The 23487-nt window shown below is 36.9% G+C and overlaps 1 pseudogene; it reads right to left on the bottom strand.

The window, feature by feature from the left end:
• Window positions 1-609: 609 nt before the first annotated feature.
• Window positions 610-22480, bottom strand: LOC138071738 (succinyl-CoA:3-ketoacid coenzyme A transferase 1, mitochondrial pseudogene; annotated as a pseudogene).
• Window positions 22481-23487: the final 1007 nt, after the last annotated feature.

Raw genomic sequence — 23487 nt, 5'->3', positions numbered from 1 at the left:
AATTTATTTTAGTTACCAAAAGTGGGGAGGGAGAATGGATGCACTAAGGTGTATCACAAAGTCAGAAGCTCCAAAAGACAAGACAGAGAAGGGTAAAGGAAAAACCTAATATTTAAGACAACATTTCTCCTAATTCAATCCACACAAATGTTATCTTTTAGAATTAGTACAATGCTGCCCTGGGTATACTCTGAGTGGAGTTCTTCTCCTCCCTCCTTTTTTATTACATGTCATAATTTAGTTAGGAGGGAAAGTATACCAATGAAATTCTCCCTAAGGGCTCATCTTGGTACAAATTGTGCACAATTTAATGTATCTACCACAGAAGATGAAGATAAATCCAATGTGAGCACCAATTGTAAATATGACCTTCTCAGCTCTTATAAAACAAATAAGCTAAACATATATATTTTTCCTTTTGGTTATTCATTAAAATGCCATAACACGCTGGAGAGAACTAAATCTATATGGCTATAAAAGCAGTAAGATGCTAGAAGAAAACTAGACAAAAACTGTAAGATATACAATTATTACTGATGTCCTTCTAATAAACTCCTATGTGGTTAAAATGAAGAGCACAAGGCCTAGAACAGTGGTTTACTACACATTTTAAGTTGAGATCTGCCACATTGGTATGAGTTTTGGTGAAACTGTGAAATCACACCCAGTGCTCTTTTTTATGCCATCCACTGTCAGGCCTTCCCAGAGTTCAATGAGAGTCAGACCCTTCTTGCTGTCTGCATCAAACACAGCCTTTTCAGTAATGATACAGTTGACACACTGCTTTCCTGTTAGAGGTAATGTACATTTCTCCATGATTTTATGTGCATTTCCCTTTGCTGAATGTTCCATGGTGACCACTACTTTGGTTCTGGCACTGGACACTAGATTCATAGCCTCTCCCATTCCTTTCACCACCTTTCCAGGTATCATCCAGTTAGCCAGGTCACCATATTTGGAAACCTGCATGGCTCCTAGCGTTGTTAGATTGACATGTCCCCCTCTAATCATTGCAAATGATTCATCGCTGGAGAAATAAGAGGCTCCTGGAAGAACGGTAACTGTTTCCTTGCCTGCATTGATTAGATCGGCATCAACTTCATTTTTTAATGGGTATGGACCCAAACCCAGGACTCCATTTTCACATTGCAGATGGACAGTCATATTGGGGCTGATATAGTTGCTGGCCAGAAGTGGTATTCCTATGCCCAATTGGCATACATGCTGTCCTCAAATTCAAGAGCTGCCCGCTTGATGATACATTCTCTGACATTATCTCCAGGTTTACCAGATGTGGTTTTTATATCTTCCTCTTTCTGGATTGATAAATGCTCAATTCTTTTCTTATATTTTTCTCCCTTTATAAGGCAATGTACATAGATCTTATGTATGTCTTCTGGGGCAAATGATCCAATATCGACAATTTCTTCAAACTGAAAAACACATTTCCAGCTCGGTCTGCCTTCCAGGCTTTCACCAAAGCCTGAGCAGTATATTTTGAGGCAAAATACTTCCTGACATTAAAAATAATGTATGTTTGACAGGAAATATAGGTCAACCAAATATAATAAACTTGTTTGTGTTACTTTTGCTTGAGCCTTCTTAAATATATCATTTGTTCAAGGGCTATTACTTTTATCAGGTTTGCATATTTAAATTCAACAAAAGAAGTATTGATATTTCATACTTTCCTGTATTAATCTTTTCTTGGTTAATATAGTATTGTCCTGTATTGACTAAAAACCCCAGCAATCCCACTGCTAGGCATACACACCAAGGAAATCAGAATTGAAAGAGACATGTGTACCCCAATGTTCATTGCAACACTGTTTACAATAGCCAGGACATGGAAGCAACCTAGATATCCATTGGCAGACGAATGGATAAGAAAGCTCTGGTAAATATACACAATGGAATATTACTCAGCTGTTAAAAAAATGCATTTGAATCAGTTCTAATGAGGTGGATGAAACTGGAGCCTATTTCACAGAATTAAGTAAGTCAGAAAGAGAAACACTAATACAGTATATTCATGCATATATATGGAATTTAGAAAGATGATAACGATGACCCTATATGTGAGACAGCAAAAAAGACACTGAGATAAAGAACAGACTTTTGGACTCTGTGGGAGAAGGCGAGGGTGGGATGATCTGAAAGAATAGTATTGAAACGTGTATTACAATATGTGAAATAGATTGCCAGTCCAGATTCGATGCATGAGACAGGGCATTCAGGACCATTGAACTGGGAGGCCTCTGGGAGATGGAATGGGGAGGAAGGTGGGAGGACAGTTCAGGATGGGGGACACGTGTACACCCATGGCTGATTCGTGCTGATGTATGGTGAAAACCACTACAATATTGTAAAGTTGAGCGACTTCACCCCTAAAATAAATAAATTAAAAAAAAAAAAAAAAACCTCAGTGCAACCAACTTTATTTCCCTCGTGGAAGGTCACTCCATTCTAGAAAGACAAAGGAGCGCTTAGTGGCAGATGCGGATGTATAATCACAAGTTTTAAAACTGTATAGCCTCATGCAGTCAGAAAATATTCACAGGATTTGTCATCAAAACATGAAGTTGGAAATCTGTCTTTAGTGGATTTTCCATTTTTGCTATTGGATCTTCTCTTTAATTACAAGAAACAATACTAGGTAAAAACAGTATCGAAGGAAACAGGAGATTTTTGATGTTATGAATATTTCTAGCTATGTTCATACTCATTTGACAGTGTATACACAGTAAATTAATTTGGATATACCTCAAAAGGTAACCATTGAGGTTTTATACCAATTAATAAATGAAAATTTGACTTCATATAGTTTGTTATATGAAGATAATTACTAACAGGTATGATAAGATGATATCATTATAAGTAGAATTTCAGCTCTGGAGCATCAAGGACTATATCCTTCAGAGGAGTAGGGAAGTTCTTTTTCTGGAATGAAATAATAGGAATTACTTGAACTTCAACTCTCCACTTGTCCCTTTAATATCACAGATCACCATAATTAACTACCAGTGCCTTTTAGAGAATTTGGAGAAACTTTTTGAGGCTTCACAATTAATCATCTATTCTAGGAAAATTAGCAAAACGTAAATAATTTTGCAAAAATTAAAAATGGCATGCTGATGGTCATTTCGCAGGGTCCAATTGTAATCCATTTGATTACATGAAAAAATAATTTATGTGTTGTTTTTTGAATTTATCCTCAAACCTAGTTCATGCTTACATCTGAGAGGGAATGCATTACTCTATAATAAGAAACATAAGTTTTGACTTCCTATCTCCAGCTTTTCAGACAGTGGCACCAAGTGTGGGTCTGTAGTTTATTTTATGGGTTATTTTCTTGCATTTGAAAAATTCTAAAAAAGAAAAGTGCTCTTTTTCCTTATTGCCACTATTGCTCACTTGTGTAAAACCTCATGTACTTTGGAATTGGGAATAGAGCAGTAGACATTCTGAAAGTTAATATTCATATATGACACATTGAAATATTGACTAGAGGGATGTAATAAAAAAATGATTACCTTTACTTCCATGGTGGAACTAATTCTTAAAGTATACTTTAAAAATCCCAGTGAAATCAGCCTGCCAAGCAGTGTTTTCATATCCTCAGGTTACTGTACAGTTTCCTTTAGGCTTCCTTTTGCTTCTTAGTTTGCCTCTTAGTTCCATGTCACTATAAAAAATGGTTATAAATTATGAGAATGGAATGTGATTTAAATGATGATGAAGCAGATGGCTTACTCTTCAGCAGTTAGAAGGAATGCTCAAGTAACACATTTCTTAGCTTCAAGACAACCCATTCATGTTAATCTTACCTGCAGTGACCTTTTTGGGGCTTATTTAATAATAAAATTTAAAAATCTTTGTCTCCCATCTGAAAACATAAACCTTTCTGACATGCACAAAATTTTTCATTAAAATGCTCTTTATTCTTTCCTTTTTTTTCAAGTACAATGAAGTTATATTTCAATAACTTTAAACAAATTAAATATAAAAGAAAAAATCAGTTAACTTATTTACTAAGTATCCCAGAGCAATGTGTGTTAATGAATAGCAGCATTTGTGAAGCTTACATTATTAATGAAATATCCTTAAGTGTACCAGTAAAGAAAATATCTAGATATGAAAATAATTGGGACTGCTTATGAATGTAAATTAGACATAGTTTTACTCTGCCTTCTGTGATACAACTGTTATGAATAACATAGTATGCTCTAAGACATTATCACTTTGGCTATCTTCATTTCATTCATTATATTATAATTATAGTGAAGTAGATCTAAACTGATTACTCAAATACTTAAGCCTTTTCACCCAAAGATAAATGGATGAATCTGTTCTGTGAAGGGAGCCTATGCAACTAATTTTTGTATTTGTTAACTTTTACAATACTTGCTTTGCTTTACCATCAATATATATGTTTATTTATTTATTTTGTTTCTATAACTTGGTTCTTTTTAATTTTTATTTTTAAAATTTATTTAATTAGAGGCTAATTAATTTAAAAAACTGTAGTGGTTTTTGCCATACATTGATATGAATCAGCCATGCGTGTATATGTGTCCCCCATCCTGAACCCCCTCCCACCTCCATCCCTATCCCATCACTCAGAGTCATCCCAGTGCACCAGCCCTGAGTTCCCTGCCTCATGCATCAAACCTGGACTGGCAATCTAGTTCACATATCATAATATACTTGTTTCAATGCTTTTCTCTCAAATGATCCCACCCTCACCTTTTCCCACAGAGTCCAAAAGTCTGTTCTTTATCTCTGTGTCTCTTTTGCTGTCTCACATATAGGGTCATCATTACCATCTTTCTAAATTCCATATATATGCATTAATATACTGTATTTGTATTTTTCTTTCTGACTTACTTCACTCTGTATAATAGGATCCAGTTTCATCCACTTCATTAGAACTGATTCAAATGCACACTTTTTAATAGCTGGGTAATATTCCATTGTGTATATGTACCACAGCTTTCTTGTTCATTCATCTGTTGATGGACATCTAGGTTGCTTCCATGTCCTAGCTATTGTAAATATTGATGAACATTGGTGTATATGTGTCTCTTTTCAATTCTGGTTTCCTCGGTGTGTATGCCCAGCAGTGGGATTGCTGGGTCATATGGCAGTTTATTTCCATTTTTTTTAAGGAATCTCCACACTGTTCTCCATAGCGACTGTACTAGTTTGCATTCCCACCAACGGAGAAAGAGGGTTCCCTTTTCTCCATACCCTCTCCAGCATTTATTGTTTGTAGACTTTTGGATAGCAGCCTTTCTGACCAGCCTGAGATGGTACCTCATTGTGGTCTTAATTTGAATTTCTCTGAGAATGAGAGATGTTGAGCATCTTTTCATGTGTTTGATAGCCATCTGTATGTCTTCTTTGGAGAAATGTCTGTTTAGTTATTTGGTCCATTTTTTGATTGGGTCATTTATTTTTCTGGAATTGAGCTGCAAGAGCTGCTTGTATATTTTTGAGATTCTTTGTCACTTACTTCATTTGCTATTATTTTCTCCCATTCTGAAGGCTGTCTTTTCACCTTGCTTATAGTTTTCTTTGTTGTACAAAAGCTTTTAAGTTTAATTAGGTCCCATTTGTTTATTTTTTTCATATCATGGGATTTTATTAATTTTGATACATAAATATAGCATTTCTTTCTACACAAAGGTCCTCAAGATGAGTTTATATTTTTTCTAGTACATATAAAATAAAACTGTCCAGCCATATAAAACCTGCCCTTGTTTGCACTATATAGAGCACATGCTCAGAAATCCAGTTTGAGTAGACTCTAGATCAAAAATAACTTGCAAATACTTCATCTATTGAGGAAAAAAAAGTCTATGTATTAAGTTCAGTAACATAAAGAATAAAATTATCACTTGAAAGAAAGCAAAATTCTTTGAATAAGCAGATTATTAACATTTGCCTGTGTGTTTTTTCTTTAGATTTTAGCCTTCATCCTTATAAGGAATATCCCTGGGTATGCTCATTCAGTTTACAGTTCATTTTTTGCTTGGTTTGGAAAAATTTCATTAGAGGTTAGTATATTAATATTTTGATCTGTCTTATACTACCCAGTGTTTTATGGAGCTGTGTATATAAATGTATATATAGATGTGTAACTGACTTTTTTTTAAACCAAAGCTATTTTTATGAAATTATAGGCAAGAAACTTTGAACTTCAACAGCAGTATTGTAGAATGCTTTTAAAGTCTTATTTAAATGGCTAAATACAGATGACTTTCACATATTTATTTTGTCTTTCAAGTACAGCCAAGATGAAGAAATAGGAAGAGAAAAAAAATGAAATAGATACAAATGAAATTTGTAAATAGACATAAATGAAATCAAGCTGAGAGGATTTTGATTTGTTGTTCATTCATAATTAAATATTATATTGCTGGAATTTAGTTTATTGATGCTTATCATAATAAAATTCACTCTTATTGAAAGTTTGGGGAAATTTTAAAACTCATTATTTTGTGTGCAGTAACTAATATGAATTTATCCTCAATTTTTGCTCTTATTTCTATTACTCTTGGAGGTGGGTCATAGAGGATCCTGCTGTGATTTATGTTGGAGAGTGTTTTGCCTATGTTTTCCTCTAGGATTTTTATAGTTTCTTGTCTTACATTTAGATGTTTAATCCATTTTGAGTTTATTTTTGTGTATGGTGTTAAAAAGTGTTCTAGTTTCATTCTTTTACAAGTGGTTGACCAGTTTTATGTTTAAAATTGAAGTTCATTTTTCTTTCTATTCTTCAACATTTCAAGGGAAAAATCTTAACTAATTATAAAGCTATAAAATTCAAATAACTTTATATTTTTGGTCTTCTACAATCTCATTTTTTTCTTGCCCTATGAATAGAAAGTTAAATGTAAAGTTAAATATAAAGACTAAAGATGTGTAGTTAAAGATTAGTACATGGTCAACTATTTCACTATATCTGGCTCTATAGTGGCAGATTGCATGGTGAGCTGAAGGTTAGGGAAATTATGTTAACTATCTCAATAGGTGATTTATCACTTACAAAGCCTATAGAGCAGGAAGTTCCTCAAGTCCATTCACAGTTAAATTCAAGAATTGGTAGCTGGTTGATTTTTATACTGACTTTGAGGTACATTACAGTTGTGATGGGGGATTTGAACTATTTGGACAGCTGCTGGAAATGTCATTCTATTAATATCAAGACATGTGTCTGACTATGCCTACCATTCCCTTCCTTCATTAATACTTACTAACTATAAGATAATATTGTTACTCTCTCCTGTAGGTACTGTGACTTTTAAACATTTCTTTCGTAGTCAGAATTTGAACCAGAGAAAGAGTTCTTATCATGGTTTGCTTTTCTGAGAAATGAAATTCCCAAGAGTACAAGTCTCCAGACTCAGGTGAATTTTATCTCTAGTTATGGGGGTGGGAACTAAATACATATACATATTATTAATATTCCAGGTGATGAATCAGTAATCTTGAATGAGAGAGATGTCAGAAGCTTAAGAGATAGAACAGTTTGATCTTAAAAGCCTTATTTATAAAATTTCACAAACATAAATGTTTTATAAGATGTAGAAATGTTGCTTGCAAATAAATATAGTCAGGTTGATTTGTAGATGATTAAATAACTTTACTGAAATAATACTATTTAATGAATTTAAGCAATTCCCACAGAAGTAGAACTGAAAATCACTATGCAGAAATTGCTACTAACTCATCTTTGCTTTTTTAACAGCTTAACTTCTTTTTAAAAATTTTGATTTTCTTTGCCTTTGCTGTATTTTCTTCATAAATTATTTTCCCCCTTTAGGACAAAGTTGAAGAGCAAGCTATGCAAGGAGAAGATCAGGTAAGAAAATAATAGTAATAGCAACAACAAAATCTATTGAGAAATGTTAAGTAAAAAATAATTTGTTGTAATGCTAAGAACTGAATATGATAAGATAGATATACTCACCTTTATAATTTTATGATTCAAAGTATAGTTACTAAATTGCTTTGGGATTGCTACTATTAACAGCTAGCTGCCTGTAATGTGGAACAAAATTGAGTCAAATGGGACCTTTTCTGTACATTAATTACCCAGCTGGAAACATCTGGATGGCTAGTTGTTTCACTTTGCATGGAGACTATTTAAGTTTGTTCTGTAAAAGTTTTAGCACCTCATCTCTTCTGGGTCTGGCATTTTAGATGTCCTGATATTTGGAAACACTATCCTTTCTTGTCTGTACTGTTTAAGCTCTGTGTGTGTGTGTGTGTGTGTGTGTATGTGTGTGTGTGTGTGATATGGTGTATGATGTCCAATTTATTGGTGGACAATTATTAGTTATTTTGTGTTTTTGCTAGTGTGTAAGAACTATTAAACAGTAGGATTTTTTTTTCATTTTTCATAGGGGGTATACCTGTTTACCAGATAATTTCTTATGATTGATTTACCATTGTACTAAAGATGTATCTTACAAATGAGAAAAATTTGCAAGTGAATACACAGACAGACTGTTAGAATATGGATGTATTTCATCAAAGAGATACTGATTTATTAATTTTCAGTCACAGAACATAACAGAAAGAATTGTTACATATAATTAGCTATGGCAGGTAGGGAAAGTGCACTGGGAGATTCCTTTGCAAATTTCCTTGTATATATAAACTTAAATTGTTTAAGCATAAGTTAACAGTTTATGGATGTTTAAAAAATATATTGTCATCCTAGGTGCAATATATAAACACTCAATTATAAAATTTGATAATCACTTATTAGAAGTGTATAAGATTGATACCTTGAACCCAGATTTGAATGTAAAGAGTTTCCATTTAGCTACTTTTGAGCATTGTTATGACCTCTCTTTCCTGAGTTCTGAAGTTCTTAGATTCTTTTGGGTTTCCATATTTTCTGGTTTTAATCCCTTTCAACCTACTGTTGTAGTATATATCTTTGGCGTTTATAGTAGTCCCCAGTAGGAAGATACAAGTATATTCTCAATTGTAAACTAAATATTGTCGAATTGACAGTCCTCAAGTGAAATTTTATCAATAGACTGTTGAGTTAATCTTATCTTGGGCCATCATGGGTATATAGCAGCCTCAGAGAAATCACACGTCTAAACTATTCAGCAGAGTGGTTTCAAATTAGACTCTAGAATCAGGCTGCCTGGATTTACATATCAGATAAAACTTACTGTGACCTTGTGCACTATACTCAACTGCTCACAACTTTCATTGCTTTATCTCCAAAATGGAGATAGTGCCAGTGCTGAAAACTGTTGTAAATATTGCCAAAGATAATTATCTTTAGTGTTTTTTTTTTTAATAGTATTTGGTAAATATTAGCTACAGATGCTGTATCTCTTCCTCCTCCTCTTTCTCTTATTTCCACTCCTCTTCCAACTAATTCATATCCTCCTCATTGCTCTTGCTATTGTTGTTGTTATTTTATAGCTATATCCTATGGTTTCCTGGGGCTTCCCAGGTGGCACTAGTGGTTAAGAACCTGCCTGCCAATGCAGGAGACATAGGAGACATAAGAGACGCAGATTCTATCCCTGAGTTGGAAAGATACCCTGGAGGAGGGCATAGCAACCTATTGCAGCATTCTTTCCTGGAGAATCCCATGGACAGAGGAGGGAATGGCAGGCAACATTCCATAGCATCTCAAAAGATTTGGACATGACTGAAGTGACTTAGCACACATATGATAGTTTCCTAGCTCTCTGCTCCAAACTATACTGCATAGTTCAGTCAGAAAAATCTTTCCTCAACATTATCTTCAAACATTCCCTTGTGAAAAAAACTGATTAAAATCAGACTGCCAAATCTACTATTAAAAGTCCCTTGTGAATATAATGTCTGTCTGTAATGCCAGCTCTCCAGTTCATTTTTCAGTATTTAGAACTTTCCTAATTTATTTCAAGCAATTAAATCCCATTGATGTTGCAGGTTAAAAACAACAGGTGGTAATGGAAAGGAAAGGAGACATCTTGAAAAATTATGATGGTGATAGTAAAAGTAATAATATTAACCGTTTTCACTTGTAAACTGCAAAACACAATAAATATATGTGTTGTGTTAGTTACCCAGTCTTGTCCAACTCTTTGAAACCCCATGGACTGTAGCACCCCAGGCCTCCCTGTCCCTCACCATCTCTTGAAGTTTGGCCAAGTTCATGTCCATTGCATCATTAGTGATGCCATCCAGCCATCTCATCCTCTGACACCCTCTTCTCCTTCTGCACTCAATAATTCCCTGCATCAGGGACTTTTCCAATGAGTTGGCTGTTCAGATCAGGTGACCAAAATACTGGAGCTTCAGCATCTGTCCTGATGGGTATTCAGAGTTGGTTTCCCTTAAGACTGACTGATTTGCTCTCTTTGCTGTCCAAGGGACTCTCGGGAGTCTTCCCTAGCACCACAGTTTGAGGGCATCAATTCTTTGGCACTCTGCCTTCTTTATAGCCCAGCTCTCTCAACTGTTTGTGACCACTGGGAAGACCATAGCCTTGACTATGCTGACCTTTGTCAGCGGAGTAATGTCTGCTTTTCAACACACTGTCTAGGCTTGTCATAGCTTTCCTGCTGAGAAGCAATCATCTTCTAATTTCATGGCTGGAGTCACCTCCACAGTTTCCCCTTCTATTTGCCATAAATTAATGGGGCCAGATGCCATTTTCTTAGATTTTTTTTAGTTTTAAGCCACCTCTTTCACTCTCCTCCTTCACCCTCATCAAGAGGCTCTTTAGTTACTCTTCACTTTCTACCATTAGAGTGATATTATCCACATATCTGAGGTTGTTGATGTTTCTCACACCTATCTTAATTCCATCCTGTAACTCATCTCATCCATCCTGGCATTTCTTATGATTTACTCAGTGAATATGTTAAATAAACAGGGTGACATCAGACAGTCATGTCATACTGTTTTCTCAATCCTGAACCAATCAGTTGTTCCACACAGGGTTCTAACGCTTGTTTCTTGACCTGCATACAGGTTTCTCAGGAGACAGGTGAGATGGTCTGGTACTCCCATCTTTAAGAGATTTCCAGTTTGTTATGGCCCATATAGTCAAAGGCTTTAGCATAGTTGATGAACCAGTGATAGATGTTTTTTTCTGGAATCCCCTTGTGTTTGGGTTCCTCTCGTTCCTCTGCCTTTTCTAAAGTCAGCTTGGATGTCTGGAAGTTCTTGGATCATGTAATGCTGAAGCCTGGCATGCAAGATTTTAAACATGACCTTATTAGCATGGGAGATGAGTACAATGGTCTGATGGTTAGAACATTCTTTAGCACTCTCCTTTCTGGGAATTGGGATGAGGATTGATCTTTTCCAGTTCTGTGGCCACTGCTGGGTCTTCGAGATTTGCTGACATATTGAGTGCAATACTTTGATGGCATCATCTTTTAGAGTTTTGAATAGGTCTACTGGAATTCCAACACATACACTAGCTTTATTAACAACAACAGTGCTTCCTAAGGCCCACTTGACTTCATACTCAAGAATGTGTGGCTCTGGGTGACTGACCACACCATCATGGTTATCCTATTCATCATGATCTTTTTTTGTATTGTTCTTCAATATATTATTTCTGCCATCTATTATTTCCATCTCTTCTTGATTGCTTCAGCATTTAGTAGATCTCTACCATTTCTGTCCTTTATTGTGCCCATCTTTGGGCAAAATGTTCCCTTGATATTTACAGTTTTCCTGAAGAGATCTCTAGCCTTTTCCCTGCTGTTCTTTGGAACTCTGCGTTTAGATGGATGAACCTTTTCTTTTCTCCCTTTCTTTTCTCTTCTTTCTTCTACTATTTGTAAAGCCTCATCAGATAACCACTTTGCTTTCTTGCTTTTCTTTTTCTTTGGGATGGTTTTGTTAGCTGCCTCCTGTACAATATTATGGACCTCTATCCATAGTTCTTCAGTTCTTCAAGTGCACAGTTTACTATATCTAATCTCTTGAAAATATATGTATGTATCTGTGTATGTAGACTAGTTCCAAATAGGAGAAGGAGTACATCAAGGCTGTATATTGTCACCCTGCTTATTTAACTAATATGCAGAGTACATCATGAGAAATGCTGGGATGGAAGAAGCACAAGCTGGAATCAAGATTGCCGGGAGAAATATCAATAAACTCAGATATGCAGATGACACCACCCTTATGGCAGAAAGTGAAGAGAAACTAAAAAGCCTCTTGATGAAAGTGAAAGAGGAGAGTGAAAAAGTTGGCTTAGAGCTCAACATTCAGAAAACGAAGATCATGGCATCTGGTCCCATCACTTCATGTGAAATAGATGGGGAAACAGTGGAAACCGTGCCAGGCTTTATATTTTGGGGCTCCAAAATCACTGCAGATGATGAGTGCAGCCATGAAATTAAAAGGCGCTTACTCCTTGGAAGGAAAGTTATGACCAACCTAGATAGCATATTCAAAAGCAGAGATATTACTTAGCCGACTAAGGTCCATCTCGTCAAGGCTATGGTTTTTCCATTGGTCATGTATGGATGTGAGAGTTGGACTGTGAAGAAACCTGAGCACCAAAGAACTGATGCTTTTGAACTGTGGTGTTGGAGAAGACTCTTGAGAGTCCCTTGGACTGCAAGGAGATCCAACCACTCCATCCTAAAGGAGATCAGCCCCGGGTGTTCATTGGAAGGACTGATGCTGAGGCTGAAGCTCCAATACTTTGGCCACCTCATGTGAAGTGTTGACTCATTTGAAAAGACCCTGATGCTGGAAGGGACTGGGGTCAGGAGGAGAAGAGGATGACAGAGGATGAGATGGCTGGATGTCATCACCGACTCGATGGACATGAGTTTGAGTGAACTCTGGGAGTTGGTGATGGACAGGGAGGCCTGGCGTGCTGAGACTCATGGGGTCACAAACAGTTGGACACGACTGAGAGACTGAACTGAACTGATGTATACTTTTAGATGTACAGAATGCTTTATAGATCCTTTCCTAACTGATATTTTTCATCAGACAAAGGCAAAGGATTTCTCTGAAGGGGTCAATATACAGAAAAAATATATGCACTTTTGGGTATTAGAGAAAATCTTGAGTTTTTTTAGAAAAGCATCAGCCTTCTTAGAACAGATTAGTGGATTATGAACTGATGGTTAGTACTAGTGGTGTACTGGGGGCAGAACTCTTCAAATAGTAGTTTGTGAGGAAGGGTCATCCCTAATGAAAAGTTTGAGTGAAGGGACAGGGATTAGAAAGCACAATGTATGTTTGGGAGATAAGGAAAGACCACAGCCTTTCCTATAGGGAAATAAAAGGGGATTAGGCTGGAGAGTCAACGTGGACATTTATAATGCTTTGGATTTCTATTAATGGAAGTTGCAGAGAAGACAAATTCTAATATACCGTCTTCAGTTCAGTTCAGTTCAGTCACTCAGTCATGTCCGACTCTGCGAACCCATGAATTGCAGCACGCCAACCCTCCCTGTCCATTACCAACTCCCGGAGTTCACTCAGACTTGCATTCATTGAGTCCGTGATGCCATCCAGCCATCTCATCCTCTGTCGTCCCCTTCTCCTCCTGCCCCCAATCCCTCCCAGCATCAGTCTTTTCCAATGAGTCAACTCTTCTCATGAGGTGGCTAAAATACTGGAGTTTCAGCTTTAGCATCATTCCTTCCAAAGAAATCCCAGGGTTGATCTTCAGAATGGACTGGTTGGATCTCCTTGCAGTCCAAGGGACTCTCAAGAGTCTTCTCCAACAACACAGTTCAAAAGCATCAATTCCTCGGTGCTCAGCCTTCTTCACAGTCCAACTCTCATATCCATACATGAGTACTGGAAAGACCATAGCCTTGACTAGATGGACCTTAGTCGGCAAAGTAATGTCTCTGCTTTTGAATATGCTATCTAGGTTAGTCATAACTTTTCTTCCAACCCCTGATTATTAAGATCCAAAGGGGCTACCTTTGGAGTTGTTTACAGAGTCATTAGGTTCCTTTCTCCTCAAATTTTGATTATATTATACTTCATAGATAAGAAAAAGGAACATGATTACCTTTGCCTTTGTCACATATCAAAACAAATAGGATTCTCATTACTGTTGGATATTATGCCTTTTTTAGATGGCAAGAATTTGCATTTACTCTTTTCTGCATCTGTATACCAAAGTCTAAAGTTTTAGGTACACTGAATGAAAATTAATGAAAAAAGTTATATGATTAGATTGTGGTATGCTGGTAAATGTTTAACAACTCTGTGTGGGAAAAAAAACAAGCATGAAATATGTAGATAGACAGATATAGAATATTTTAATATATATATGAACAGTATGATATATGTATGTTACTGATACTAGAGATATATAGCACATAATTTACAAATAATAATAAAATAAGCATTATTGTTGTACAGTAAATTCCTTGTAACTAATTGATTTTCAGAAAATGGTGTCATTGATTTTTGATGAGTTCTTATATTGTAGCAAGCTATATTTCCAATTAACAAAAGAATGAAATTGCACTGTTAAAGATGCCAGGAGAAATATCAATAACCTCACATATACAGATGACACCACCCTTATGGCAGAAAGTGAAGAGGAGCTAAAAAGCCTCTTGATGAAAGTGAAAGAGGAGATCGATAAAGTTGGCTTAAAGTTCAACATTCAGAAAACGAAGATCAGGGCATCCGGTCCCATCACTTCATGGCAAATAGATGGGGAAACAGTGGAAACAGTGTCAGACTTTATTTTGGGGGGCTCCAAAATCACTGCAGATGGTGATTGCAGCCATGAAATTAAAAGATGCTTACTTCTTGGAAGAAAAGTTATGACCAACCTAGATAGTATATTCAAAAGCAGAGACATTACTTTGCTGACTAAGGTCTGTCTAGTCAAGGCTATGGTTTTTCCTGTGGTCATGTATGGATGTGAGAGTTGGACTGTGAAGAAGGCTGAGCACCGAAGAATTGATGCTTTTGAACTGTGGTGTTGGAGAACTCTTGAGAGTCCCTTGGACTGCAAGGAGATCCAACCAGTCCATTCTGAAGGAGATCAACCCTGGGATTTCTTTGGAAGGAATGATGCTAAAGCTGAAACTCCAGTAGTTTGGCCACCTCATGAGAAGAGTTGACTCATTGGAAAAGACTCTGATGCTGGGAGGGTTTGGGGGCAGGAGGAGAAGGGGACGACCGAGGATGAGATGGCTGGATGGCATCACGGACTCAATGGACGTGAGTCTGAGTGAACTCCGGGAGATGGTGATGAACCGGGAGGCCTGGCTGCTGTGATTCATGGGGTCACAAAGAGTCGGACACGACTGAGTGACTGAACTGAACTGAAAGTTAGGTGATATTTCTGTTTATGTTAATGACAGACAAAGTTGAAGCAGTGAATATTTGTATTAAGAGTTCACCCTTTCATCAATATTATGAAATCCTTCTGTTTAATATTAATTTTTTAAAATTGGAGGATAATTGCTTTATATTATATTAGTATCTGCCAAACATCAACATGAATAGGCCATAGGCATACATATATCCCCTCCCTCCCTTCTCCCACTCCATCACACCCCTCTAGGTTGTCACAGAGCACTGGGTTTGAGCTCCCTGCATGGTACAGCAAATTCCCACTGGCTATCTATTTTACATATGGTAATGTATATGTATATGTTACTTCTTTATTCATCCCAACCTCTCCTTCCCCTACTGTGTCCACAAATCTGTTCTCTGTGTCTGTGTCTCCAGTGCTGCTCTGCAAATAGGTTCATTAGTACCACCTTTCTAGATTCCACATATATGTGTTAATATGCAATATTTGTTTTTTCTGACTGTCTTCACTCTGTATAATAGATTCTAGGTTCATTCACCTCATTAGAACTGACTCAAATGTGTTCTTTCTATGGCCAAGTAATATTCCATTGTATACATGTACCACATCTCTTTTATATTTACTTATTTATTTTTAATTGGAGGGTCATGACTTCACAATATTGTGGTGATTTTTGCCATACATCAACATGAATTGGACATAGGTATACCTGTGTCCCCTCCCTCTTGATACCAGCTCCCATCCCCGCCCCTCATTCCCTCTAAGTTGTCGCAGAGCACTGGCTTTGGGCTCCCTGCATTATACATAAAACTCCACTGGCTATCTATTTTATATATGGTAATGTATATATTTCAATGCTGTTCTCTCAAATCATCCCACCATCTCCTTAGCCCACTGTGTCCAAAAGTCTGTTTTCTATGTCTGTGTCTACTTTGCTGCTCTGCACATAGGATCGTCAGTACTGTCTTTCTAGATTCCATAAATATGTGTTAATAGATGATATTTGTTTTTCCTCTTTCTAACTTATTTCACTCTGTGTAATAGGCTCTAGGTAGATCCACCTCATTAGAATTGACTCAGATGCATTCCTTTTTATAACTGAGTAATAGCACACTGTGTATATGTACAACAACTTCCTTACACATGTGTCTGTTGATGAACATCTAGATTGCTTCTATGTCCTAGCTACTGTAAATAGTGCTGCAATGAACTTTGAGGGTATATATGTCATTTAAAATTATGGTTTCCTCAGACTGTATGCCCAGTAGTGAGATTACTGGGTCATATAGTAGTTTTATTCATAGATTTTTAAAGAATCTCCATACTCCTCTCCATAGTGGTTGTATCATTTTGCATTCCCATCAAATGCATAAAAGAGTTCCCTTTTCTCCACACTCTCTCCAGCATTTATTGTTTGTAGGCTTTTTGATGATGGACATTCTGACCAGCGAGAGTTGATACTTCATTGTAGTTGTGATTTGCATTTCTCTAATAATGAGCAATGTTGAGCATTTTTTCATGTTTGTTAGCTGTCTGTATGTCTTCTTTGGAGAAATGTCTGTTTAGGTCTTCTGCCCACTTTTTGATTGGGTTGTTTGTTTTTCTGTTATTGAGTTGCATCATCTGGTTGTATATTTTGGAGATTAGTCCTATGCCAGTTGTTTCATTTGCTGTTATTTTCTCCCATTCTGAGAGTTGTCTGTTCACCGTATTTATTCTTTTGCCATTCAAAAGCTTTTAAATTTATTTTGTTCCCATTTGTTTATTTTTGTTTTTATTTCCATTACTCTAGGAGATGGGTCATAGAGGATGTTGCTGTTGATTTATGTCAAGGAGTGTATTGCCTGTGTTTTCTTCTCAGAGCTTTATAGTTTCTGGCCTTACACTTAAGTGTTTAATCCATTTTGAGTTTATCTTCGAGTATGGTATTAGGAGGGGCACTAGTTTCATTCTTTTACATGTAGCTGTCCAGTTTCCCCAGCACCAGTTCGTGAAGAGGCTATCTTTTCTCCATTGTATATTTTTGCCTCCTTTGCAAAACACAAGGTGTCTATAGGTGTGTGGGTTTATCGCTGGACTTTATACCTTGTTCCATCAGCCTATATTTCTGGTTTATTGCCAGTACTGTACTGTCTTGTTGACTGTAACTTTGTAGTATAGTCTGAATTGAGGAAGGTTGATTCCTCCAGCTCTTTTTCTTTCTCAAGATTGCTTTTGCTCTGCAAATCCTTTTGTGTTTCCAAAAAATTTTTAAAATTGTTTGTTCTAGTTCTGTTAAAAATACCATTGGTAGTTTGATAGGGATTGCATTGCATCTGTATATTGCTTTGGGTAATACAATAATTTGACAATATTGATTCTTCCAGTCCAAGAACATGGTATATCTCTCCATCTGTTTGTGTTAACTTTGATTAATTTCATCAGTGTCTCATAGTTTTCTGCATATAGGTTTGTGTCTCTTCTGGTAGGTCTATTCCTAGGTGTTTTATTCTTTATTTGTTGTAATGGTGAATGGGATGTTTCCTTAATTTTTCTTTATGAGGTTTCAATGTTAGTGTGTAGGAAAGCAAGGGATTTCTGTATATTAATTTCATATCCTTCAGCTTTACTAAATTCATTGATTAACTCTAGTAGTTTTCTGGTGGCAGTTTTAGGGTTTTCTATGTATAGAATCATGTCATCTGCAAACAGTGAGAGTTTTACCTCTTGTTTTCCAATATGCATTCCCTTTTATTTCTTTTTTTTTTTTCCCTCTGATTGTTGTGGGTAGGACTTCCAAAACTACGTTGAATAATAGTGGAAAGAGTGACTTTTTTCTAATCTTAGAGAAATTATTTTCAGTTTTTTTTACCATCGAGAATAATGTTTGCTATAGGCTTGTATACATGGCCTTTAGTATGTTGAAGTTTGTTCCTTCTATGCCTGCTTTATGGATAGCTTTATCATAAATGTGGATTGAATTTTGTCAAAATCTTTCTCTGCATCTATTGGTAGATCACATGATTTTTGTCTTTCAGTTTGTTAATATGGTGTATTGCATTGATTGATATGCATATATTGAAGAACTCTTGCATCCCTGGGATAAAGCTCACTTTATCATGATGTATGATCCTTTTTCATGTGTTGTTGGAATCTGTTTGCTAGGATTTTGTTTAGGATTTTTGAGTCTATGTTCATCAGTGATGTTGGCCTCTAATTTTCTTTTTTGTGACATCTTTTTGTAGTTTTGGTATCAGTGCGATGGTGGCCCTGTAGAATTAGTTCGGGAATTTTCCTTCCTCTGCAATATTCTGGAAGAGTTTGAGTATGCTGGTTGATAGATCTCTTAGCTTTTGGTAGAATTCGTTCAGGAAGCTATCTTGTCTTGAAGTTTTGTTTGTCTTCTGTGCTTGGGATTGGTTTATTCATGTTTTCTATGTCTTCCTGGTTCAGTTTTGGAAGTTTGTACTTTTCTAAGAATTTGTCTATTTCTTCCTGTTTGTCTGTTTTATTTGCATTTCTGCTTTGTCTAATGTAACTTCTCCTTTTTTGTTTATTTTATTGATTTGAGTCTCCTCCCTTTTTTTCTTGATGAGTCTTGACTAATAGCTTGCCAATTTTATGTATCTTTTCAAGAACCAGGTTTTAGTTTTATTGATCTTTGCTATTGTCTCCTTCATATCTTTTTCATTTACTTTTGTGCTGATCTTTATAATTTCTTTCCTTTTATTGACTTTGGGATATTTTGTTCTTATTTTCTAGTTGCTTTAGGTGTAAGGTTAGGATATTTATTTGATTTCTTTCTTGTTTCTTGAGGTATGCTTGTATTGCTATTACCTCCCCCCTTAGGACTACTTTTAATACAGTCCATAGATTTTGAGTTCTCATTGTCATTTGATTCTAGGTATTTTTTATTTCCTCAGTGAACTTTTGGTTATTCAGAAGCATATTGTTTACTCTCCATGTGTTTGACTTTTTAATAGTTCTTTTTTTCCCCCTGTAGTTATCTAATCTTATAGCTTTGTGGTCAGAAAAGATGTTTAAAATGATTTTAATTTTTTTTTTAAATTTATCAGGGTTTGATTTGTGACCCAAGGGGTTATCAGTCCTGGAGAGTGTTTCATGTGCACTTGAGAAAACAGTGAAATTACATTTTTTTTTTTTTTTTGGATGGAATGCCCTGTAGATATCAATTAATTTCAACTGGCCCAATATATTGTTTAAAGTTTGTGTTTCCTTATTAATATTCTGTCTATATGATCTGTTCATTTGTGTGAGTGGAGTGTTAGAGTCCTTGACTATTATTGTGTTAATGTTTATTTCCCATTTATTAGTCATTAGCATTTGCCTCATGTATTGTGGTGCTCCTATGTCAAGTGTGTATATATTTATAATTCTTATAGCTTCTTAGATTAATTTCTTGACCATTATATAGTGTCCTTCCTTCTCTCTTGTAATGGTCTTTATTTTAAAGCCTGTTTTATCTGATATGAGTATTCCTGCTCCCACTTTTGTTTGATTTCCATTTTCATGGAACATCTTTTTCAGCCCATCACTTTCAATCTGTATGTGTCCCTAAGTCTCAGGTGGGTCTCTTGTAGACAGTGTATATATAGGTATTGATTTTTTTATCCATTCAGCTAGTCTGGGTCTTTTGGTTGGAGCATTTAATCCATTTGCATTTAAGATAGTTATTGATATGTATGATCCTATTACCATCTACTTTATTGTTTCAGGTTCGTTTGTGTAGGCCTTTAGTTACTCTTGTGTTTCCCGTATAGAAAAGTTCCCATAGCATTTGCTGTAAAGCTCGTTTAGTGGTGCTAAATTCTCTTAACTTTTGCTTGTCTGTAAAGCTTTTGATTTCTCCTTTGAATCTGAATGAGATCCTTTCTGAATAGAGTAATCTTGATTGTAGGTTTTTCCCTTTCATCAGTTTAAGCATATCCTGCTACTCTCTTCTGGCCTTCAGAGTTTCTGTTGGAAAATAAGCTCTTGGCCAGATGGGGATCCCCTTGTGTGTTATTTGTTGCTTTTCCCTTGCTGCTTTTAATATTCATTCTTTGTGTTTGATTTTCATCAGTTTGATTAATATGTGTCTTAGCATGTTTATCCTGTATGGGCCTCTATAGGCTTTCTGGACTTGGGTGCCTATTTCCTTTCCCGTGTTAGGGAAAATTTTCAACTGTAATCTTTTGGAATATCTTCTCACACCCTTTCTTTTTCTCTCTTTCTTCTGGGAACAATATAATTTGAATGTTGGTGTGCTTAGTGTTGTCCCAGAGGCCTCTGAGACTGTCCTCATTTCTTTCTTTCTTCTTTTTTAATTTTTATTTTTACTTTATTTTACTTTACAATACTGTATTGGTTTTGCCATACATTGACATGAATCCACCATGGGTGTACATGCATTCCCAAACACGAACCCCCCTCCCACCTCCCTCCCCATAACATCTCTCTGGGTCATCCCCGTGCACCAGCCCCAAGCATGCTGTATCCTGCATCGGACATAGACTGGCGATTTGTTTCTTACATGACAATATACATGTTTCAGTGCCATTCTCCCAAATCATCCCACCCTCTCCCTCTCCATCTGAGTCCAAAAGTCCGCTCTACACATCTGTGTATCATTTCTTTTTATTTATTTTTTCATGATTCTACTCTGCTTCAGTTATTTCCACCATTCCATCTTCCAGCTCACTTACCTGTTCCTCTGCCTCAGTTATCTGCCACTGGCTCCCTCTAGTGTATTTTTAATTTCAGTTATTGTGTTGTTCATTGCTGATTGTCTCTTTATTTTTTCTAGAATCTTTTAAAACATTTCTTGTATCGTCTTCACCTATGCCTCCAACCTATTTTTCTGTGCCTCCATTTTATTTCCAAGATTATGGATCATCTTTACTATCATTGCTCTGAATTTTTTTTTTCAAGTAGATTGCCTGTTTCCTCTTCATTTTTTTGTCTTGTGGTTGTTTACCATTTTCCTTCATCTGCTGCATGTTTGTCTTTTCAGTTTGTTTACTTTACTGTGTTTGAGGTCTCCTTTATGCAGGCTGGTAGGTCATTGTTCCTGTTAATTGTGAAGTCTACACTCCATGGGTGGAGTTGGACCAGTGCTTTGTGAAAGTTTTCTGGTTGGTGAAGGTTTGTGCCTGTGTTCTGGAAGATAAAGCTGGGTCTTGTCTCTCTGAAGGGCAGTGCTGTGTCCAGTACTGTGTTTTGGAGTGTCTGTGGGCTTGATGTGGCTTTAGGCAGCCTGTCTATTGATGTTCACAGTTGTTCCTGTTTTGCTGAAGGATTGGTGTGAGGCGTTCAGTGCTGGGGCTTGTTGGCCTTTGGAGGGGGATTTGTCTTAGTGTTACAATGGAGGCATTTGGGAGATCTCTCATCAATTAATGTTTTATGAAGTCAGGAGTTCTCTACTGGTTCAAAGTCCTGGACTTGGATCTCCCACCTCAGGGTTTGAGCATGTCCCCTTACTGTAATACCAAGACTTCACAGGACACTCAGCACAGAAGACAAAACCCCAAGACTAATGGTGAAAATAACACTTAGCAGCCAAGAAATTCACACTCTTACAAAGAGAAACAAAAGAGATGAAAGAGAAGATAAAAATATAGAAAAACTGGAGTCAAAAAAGAAGATGACAATCCAAAAAAGATACTCATAAGTAAAAATGAATATTAAAACTAGACTAGCAAAAACACAAATTCAATAAACTAAAGAGTACTATAAAAAAGGAAAATAAAATGAATTTACTTAAAAATAAAATGTTTTTTAAAAAGGAAACAGGTTATAAAAAATAAAAATTAAAGGAGTAATAAAGAATGAACAACATTAGAACAATATGAAAAAGAAGAAAAAAAAAATATATGGAAAGTTTCAATAAGAAGAATGTCCTTGTGATTTTTCTATTTACCTTTCCACACAGTGTGCTCCAGTGAATATGCCTACAGAGAAAGCCCTCCATTATTTCTAGTAAAGTCTCTGGATCTGTTGTGGATAGTATAGGGTCAACTCAGACTCAGGTCTTGCCTTACTCCTGCTTGAACTTGCTTCCAATGTCCACAATTTCCCCTAAAGTCCACAGTCTCAGGCTGATTGTGGGGATTTATCCACTGAACCTGTGGCTACAGGAGTGACTTCCCCTTCTCTTCTTTACTCACAAAGCTCCTGGTTCTCTGCTTTGGGCTTCACCATGCCTGTTTGTAGGCCACCCTCAGGTGTCTGTTCCCTTCCCAGACACAGGGGGCGAAAGTAGCAGCTTATTAGGGCTCAATTTTCAGTTGGGCTGGGAAGAGAGGTATGACAGACACAGTTGGGGTTGGGAGAAGTGCCTGCTGTGGTCAAGACTGCGGGAGGTTGCCAATCTGAGGCAGATCGTGGGCTTTCTCAGGACAGGTGGCCCTGGATTTTGGGTTTTTCAGCAGAGCCAAGCTGCTCAGGCTCCCAGGAAGGTGTGGCCAGTGACCTGTGGCCACCTGTAGCTTGGTGGCACCTATAACCCCTAGGAACGAGAGCATGGTGGCCTCCTGTCCTCCACCTCTGGCACCCATGCAGGCCTTGGCAGAAATCTAGCTCTCACATTCCCCTCTCTAGTATTGCAAACTGCAGTTGCATCTAGTTCCACCTTTAGCATTCTTGCAGGACTTTCTACTTCTGGAGCTGCAGAGTGCATCTGGCTTGCCCCACTTACTGTATTTGAGAAGGTAGGGTCCTGCATTCGCCAAGTGTGTGGAGTTAGAGCATTCCCACTGCAATGATCCCTAGCTTCTCTAGCCGGCCCAGGCATTTCCCTGGACTCCCTCACCTGTGTCCTACTAGCCCCCTCAGAATATCTTTAAGGCAACCAATCCTGGTCATGTAAGCCACTTCTTGTCTGGGAAGTGCTCTTTGGCAATTATGTCTTTAGTGAATTCTCTCCATTTTGTCTTGCAACCACCTGTAGCTGTGTTTCCCTTTGAAATTCTGAAGCTACTTACTGTCACTGCCCGTGAAGGGGTTTCCAAATGTGAGGAAATGTTTCCTCCTTCAGGACTTCCTCCCTAGGGTGCAGGTTCCTATTCCAAAATCCTTTGCCTTTTTTTTTAATCTCTTTATTTTGCTATGCCTCATTCTGAGGCCATTGGTTTGCCTTTTCAGAAGTTTGGGGTCTTCTGCCAGAATTCAGAAAGCATTCTGTAAGTGTTGTTCCACATGGAGATGGA

Source organism: Capricornis sumatraensis, chromosome X (genome assembly GCF_032405125.1).
Source record: "Capricornis sumatraensis isolate serow.1 chromosome X, serow.2, whole genome shotgun sequence".
In the NCBI taxonomy this organism is placed as follows: Eukaryota; Metazoa; Chordata; class Mammalia; order Artiodactyla; family Bovidae; genus Capricornis; species Capricornis sumatraensis.
This window is presented reverse-complemented; position numbering and strand designations above follow the sequence as displayed.